This window comes from Schistocerca serialis, chromosome 4 (genome assembly GCF_023864345.2).
Source record: "Schistocerca serialis cubense isolate TAMUIC-IGC-003099 chromosome 4, iqSchSeri2.2, whole genome shotgun sequence".
Lineage (NCBI taxonomy): Eukaryota > Metazoa > Arthropoda > Insecta > Orthoptera > Acrididae > Schistocerca > Schistocerca serialis.
The window spans coordinates 528,514,466-528,520,114 of record NC_064641.1 but is presented as its reverse complement, the minus strand read 5'-3'; the positions used below and the strand labels follow the sequence as shown (position 1 = coordinate 528,520,114).

Sequence of the window (5,649 nt, the reverse complement as noted above, 5' to 3'; positions counted from 1 at the left end):
CGTTTGTTTTTAACTGTGAGCAAAGGTTCAAACGATACTTTGTGGTTCATTTATTGTTGCTGAGACAGCCACTGAAGGCGTGTATGACTGCTTCGAGGGCTTGAAGAACACTGCTCTGTAATGCAGCACAGCTATACGTTGTGAATCTTATCAAGTGACAACTGAGACTCTACTGATAAAGGAACTATTTTTCGTTTTCATTGAAACACATGCTTGTTTGTTACAGCAGCTTACTGGTAGCACAATTCAGTTTTCCGAGAAGTTTTGTAACTCTTGTACTTTTATTTCATTCTTCACTTTCTGTACACCAGTGTATATCGTGTAGAAAATACATGTCGAAAAATTTCTATAATTTATGACAAAGACAGAAAAGGTTTCATTATTTGTCTAAGCGATGTCAATTTCCTTTAATTTGGCTGTATTTATTATTCTACCATGATCAAGTACTTAATAGCGGCCATTATGAAGGCATCTTACAGAAAGAAAGAGAACAAGAAATATTAACCATGGTGCATGTTGTCATTGTCATGTAGTGATTAAAAATATCATTGATTTTTAGAGTGAACTTACGATATCTACAGAGAATTCATAAAAAGACGATTGAAAACCAGCGATGTGCGAAAGAACAATTAGAAACGATCGGTAGCATAAAAGTGACATCAGTTTTCTGCAGATGTGAAACCCTAACCCGAAATGTATTTACCTCTAAACAATGTTTGTCTTTATTCAGTAGCTTAAAAGCTTACAACTGAATGGCATTCTGCAATCCGGTAAGCATACTGAAACATTTCACTCATGTAGCACGTTGTGGTACATGCGTCGGTACTACTTGTTACACACCTAGTTTTGTGAAGTTTCTACACTTATGCTCATAAATTAAGGATAATGCTGATACATGGTGAAACAACGCTCTGGTGGGTGGTTTCCGGGTTTAAATCACCTCGGAGTATGACAAAGCGGTGCATTGCACCTGCAATCGTCGCACGGTGGCGCTGGCAGCAGTCCACATATGCAGAGGTGAGTTGGTACATGTCAGAGTACGGTGCAAACGGCGCAGACGTGCTAATGGTGACTATGTGTCCACAGTGTACAACACCACAAGAAGACCGACATCTCACCATCAGTGCCCGCAGACGGCCACGGAGTACTGCAGGTAGCCCCGCTCCGGACCTTACCGCAGCCACTGGAACAGTTGTCTCGAGACACACAGCTACAGACGACTGAACAGATATGGTTTATTCGCCCGGAGACCTACAAGGGCCGGCCGCGGTGGCCGAGCGATTCTGGACGCTTCAGTCCGGAACCGCACGACTGCTACGGTCGCAGGTCCGAATCCCGCCTGGGGCATGGATGTGTGTGATGTCCTTAGTTTAGTTAGGGTTAAGTTTTTCTACGTTGTAGGGGACTGATGACCTCAGATGTTACGTCCCAAAGTGCTCAGAGCCATTTGAACCATTTTGAACTTGTATGGGTAAGACCCAAGAACATCGTCAGGTGCCGCCCCCTGTCGTACCTCGAATCCCGAGGTCACCTGTGCCACTCCAAGTGCCGTTTCTCATGTCACCGTCCTACCGTTGCCCTCGGCAGCTTTTCTGGAGATGGCGATGCAATATTCCTTAGACAAGACCATATAGTTGGCGCATTTTTTAACCTCGGAAAAGCGTATGATGCAAGGTGCATTCCACTGACCCACTGAGCCCGTAGAGCCTGGTGTCAAGAACACAGTACATGGTCATTGGAACAATGGTCTCTGGTTATGTTCACAGTGGAATTTAGGGATAGTGTGAACAGTGATTCTCGCCTAGTTTTCACTTGGCGTGAACCAGATACCAACCCCTTATTGTCCTTGAAAGGGACCTGTATTGAGGTCGTAGTTTGATGGTGTTGGGTGGGATTAAGATTGGTGCACGTACACCCCTGCATATCTTTGACAGAGGAACTGTAACAGGTCAGGTGTACCGGGACGTCATTTTGCACTAGTATGTCCGCCTTTTCAGAGGTGCAGAGGGTCAAACCTTCCTCTTGAGGCTGGCCGCTATGGCCGAGCGGTTCTAGGCTCTTCAGTCAGCAACCGCGCGACCGGTACGGTCGCGGGTTCGAATCCTACCTAGGGTATGGATGTGTGTGATGTCCTTTGATTAGTTAGGTTTAAATAATTCTAAGTTCTAGGGGACTGATGGCCTCAGATGTTATGTTCCATAGTACTCAGAGCCATTTGAACCTTCCTCTTGATGGATGATAACACACGGCGACACCGAGCTGCCACCGTGGAGGAGTACCTTGAAACAGAAGATATCAGGCGAATGCAGTGGCCTACCTGTTCTCCAGACCTAAATCCTATGGAGCACGTCTGGGATGCTCTCGTCAGATGTATCGCTGCACGTCTTCAAACCCCTAAGACACTTCAGGAACTCCGACAGGCAATGGTGCAAGACTGGGAGGCTATACCCCAGCAGCTGCTCGACCACCTTATCCAGAGTATGCCAACCCATTGTGCGGCCTGTGTACGTGTGCATGGTGCTCATATGCCATATTGATGTCGGGGTACATGCAAGGAAAGAGTGGTGTTTTGTAGCACATGTGCTTCGGGACGGTTTTCTCAACTTATCGCCAATACAGTATCTTGTGTGTTCCCTATGTGCCTATGCTATTAGCGCCAGTTTTGTGTAGTGCCACGTTGTGTGGCACCTCAGTCTGCAATTATCCTTAATTTATGAGCATGAGTGTACTTGCTGTTTTGACATCGATATATGTAGAGTGAGATTCGCTGTTGTTAGTGTTTTGCAACGGCTAACAGACTTGGCTCTAATCCACATCCAAAATCTGAGAGTCTTCCTTCAAGCTTAGCTGAGGCAATTAATCTCAGAGCGGCGATAAACGCTTTTTTTCGTAATTTGGTATTAGCATTCGACTTGATAACAAAATGCATGGTCATGATAAGAGATAAAACTCAGTATTTAATCTGCTACTTCAATCTTATATGGGATAGCCAATCAAGGGAGCGACTATGTGTGTAGTTATGTTACTAACTGAAATTTTAGTCGTTACGACAGTACTTACTTCTACATTAGCAATGCCTTTCTCGGCCACCTTTCTTAAATACTAAGAGTACCGTGATAAATGAGATGCTTGTCAACCAGTGGTTTTGAATTCCGAAGAGTTCAGATGTGTCATTAACAAAATAAGGTTTTTGGAGAAAATACAAAACGGCTCATTCTTAACATAAGAATAACACCTTTCTTAATTTATGAACAGCTGTCTTGTAAGTAAAGCTCAAAAGCCTAATTTGAGAGGCCTTATAGTCCGAGAATCGCCAACGGCCTTGCCGCAGTAGTAACACCGGTTCCCGTCAGATCACCGAAGTCAAGCGCTGTCTGACTGGGCTAGCACTTGGATGGGTGACCATCCGGTCTGCCAAGCGCTGTTGGCAAGCGGGGTGCACTCAGCCCTTTCGAGGCAAACTGAGGAGCTACTTGATTGAGAAGGAGCGGCTCCGGTCTCGGAAACTGACTTACGGCCGGGAGAGCGGTGTGCTGACTACATGCCCCTCCATATCCGCATCCAGTGACGCCTCTGGGCTGAGGATGACACGGTGGCCGGTCGGTACCGTCGGGCATTCATGGCCAGTTCGGGAGGAGTATAGTCTGCGAATTGTGAAATGAAAATATTTTAAGTAGTGAACATGTTTTATTTTCCATTTTCTTTATAGGGTAACCAAATACGTGAACCTTTCTTAATTACTGGAAACAGTCGGAAAAATGTGTCTCCGCAGGTACAATGTTGATTTGTTTATCTGGCACTAGAATGTTACACCTGCGCATCTGAAATTGTAATACTGGTATTACCTTGGAAGCAGTGCTTTGTACACAGATACGTTATTTTTACGGATAGATGCTATGCGCCAGCGTTTTACTGGAACAGAGAACTACGTAATGAGAAGTCATTCTGCCGAAATTAAGAGCCTGAGCCTTCCCAGTTCGATATTCAGTGGCGTTTCGCGCATTTATATTTACAAAACGGCAAGACAAAAGCTAAAACTGTCAGTGACTTTACTACTCACCCCTCCAATCCTCACTGATATGGCCATCCATTTTTATCGTGGGTCCACATAGAATGTTTAAAAAATGAAAATACATTTTATGTAATGATTTAATGGCTTGGTGCCACAATAGAGATAACCGATCGCACAATTGAAAAGCAGTTACAATTGCTTAGCAGTGGACCAGATGAGATGCCTTTAAGATTCTATAAAGATTACGCGAAAGAACTTGCTCTCCTTCTAGCAGTAATTTATCGTAGATCGCTTGAGCAACGAAAGGTACGTAACGACTGGAAAAAGCGCAAGTCATCCCGTTTTTAAGAAAGTCCTAAGACAGATCCACACAATTATTGACCTACGTCGTTGAAGTCAATCTTTTCTACAATTATGGAATATGTTTTATGCTCATTAATTATGACGTTTTGGGAAAAAAAACGTCTCCTCTATAAAAATCAACATGGATTCCTCAAACAGAGATCCTGCGAAACTCAGCTCGATCTGTTCCTTCATGAGAGGACAACAGCGCTCAGGTTGATGCCGTGTTCCCTGACATCAGTAAGGCATTTGACACCGTTCCACATTACCGTTTAATGAAAAAAATACGAGTTTACGAAGTATCGGAGCAGACTTGCGATTTTATTCAAGCCTTTCGTGCAGATACAACTCAGTACATCGCTCTTATCAGAACTAAATTGACAGATGTAAAGGTAATGTCCGGAGTTCCACAAGAAAGTGTGATAGGACCGTTGCTGTTTACAATATATCCGATCTAGTAGAAAGCGTCGGATGCTCTTCAAGGCTATTTTCAGATGATGCAGTTGTATGTACCAAGGTGGCAACGCCAGAAGATAGTAAGAATTTGCAGAACGACCTGCAGAGAATTGATGAATGATGCAGGCTCTGGAAGTTGACCCTGAACGTATATAAATGTAACACATTGCGCATACATAGGAAAAGGAATCCACTAATGTACAGCTACACTATTGATGACAAACAGCTGGAGACAGCGTCCGGCGTAAAATATCTAGTCCGAACTATCCAGAGCGACGTTGAGTGGAATTACTACATAAAACATATAGTGGGAAAAGCAGACACCAGACGCAGATTCATCGGAAGAACCTTAAGGAAATATAACTCATCCACCAAATAAGTGGCTCATAAGGCGTTTGTTGGCCCGATTCTTGAGTATTCTTCATCTATCTGGGATCCCTATTAGGTAGGACTGATAGAGGAGATCCAACGTAGAGCGGCGCGTTTCGTCACGGGATCGTTTAGTTGGTTAGAGAGCGTTACGGAGATGCGAAACAAATTACACAGGTAGACGTTACAAGAGAGGCGTTGTGCATCAAGGAGATATTTACTACTGAAATTTCAGGAGGAATCGGACAATATATTACTTCCCCCCACATACACCTCGCGTACTGACTACGAGGAGAAAAATCGAGAAATTAGAGCCAATACAGAGGCTTACCGACGATCATTCTTGCCACGTACTACTCACGAGTGGAACAGGATTGAAGGGATCAGATAGTGGTACGGAAAGTACCCCCCACCATACACCATTAGATGGATTATGAAGTACGAGATAAATATAGATAATTATTTAAAAA

The 5,649-nt window shown here is 44.0% G+C and overlaps 1 pseudogene; it reads left to right on the top strand.

The window, feature by feature from the left end:
- Positions 1-3,312: 3,312 nt before the first annotated feature.
- On the top strand, positions 3,313-3,430 carry LOC126476235 (5S ribosomal RNA; annotated as a pseudogene).
- Positions 3,431-5,649: the final 2,219 nt, after the last annotated feature.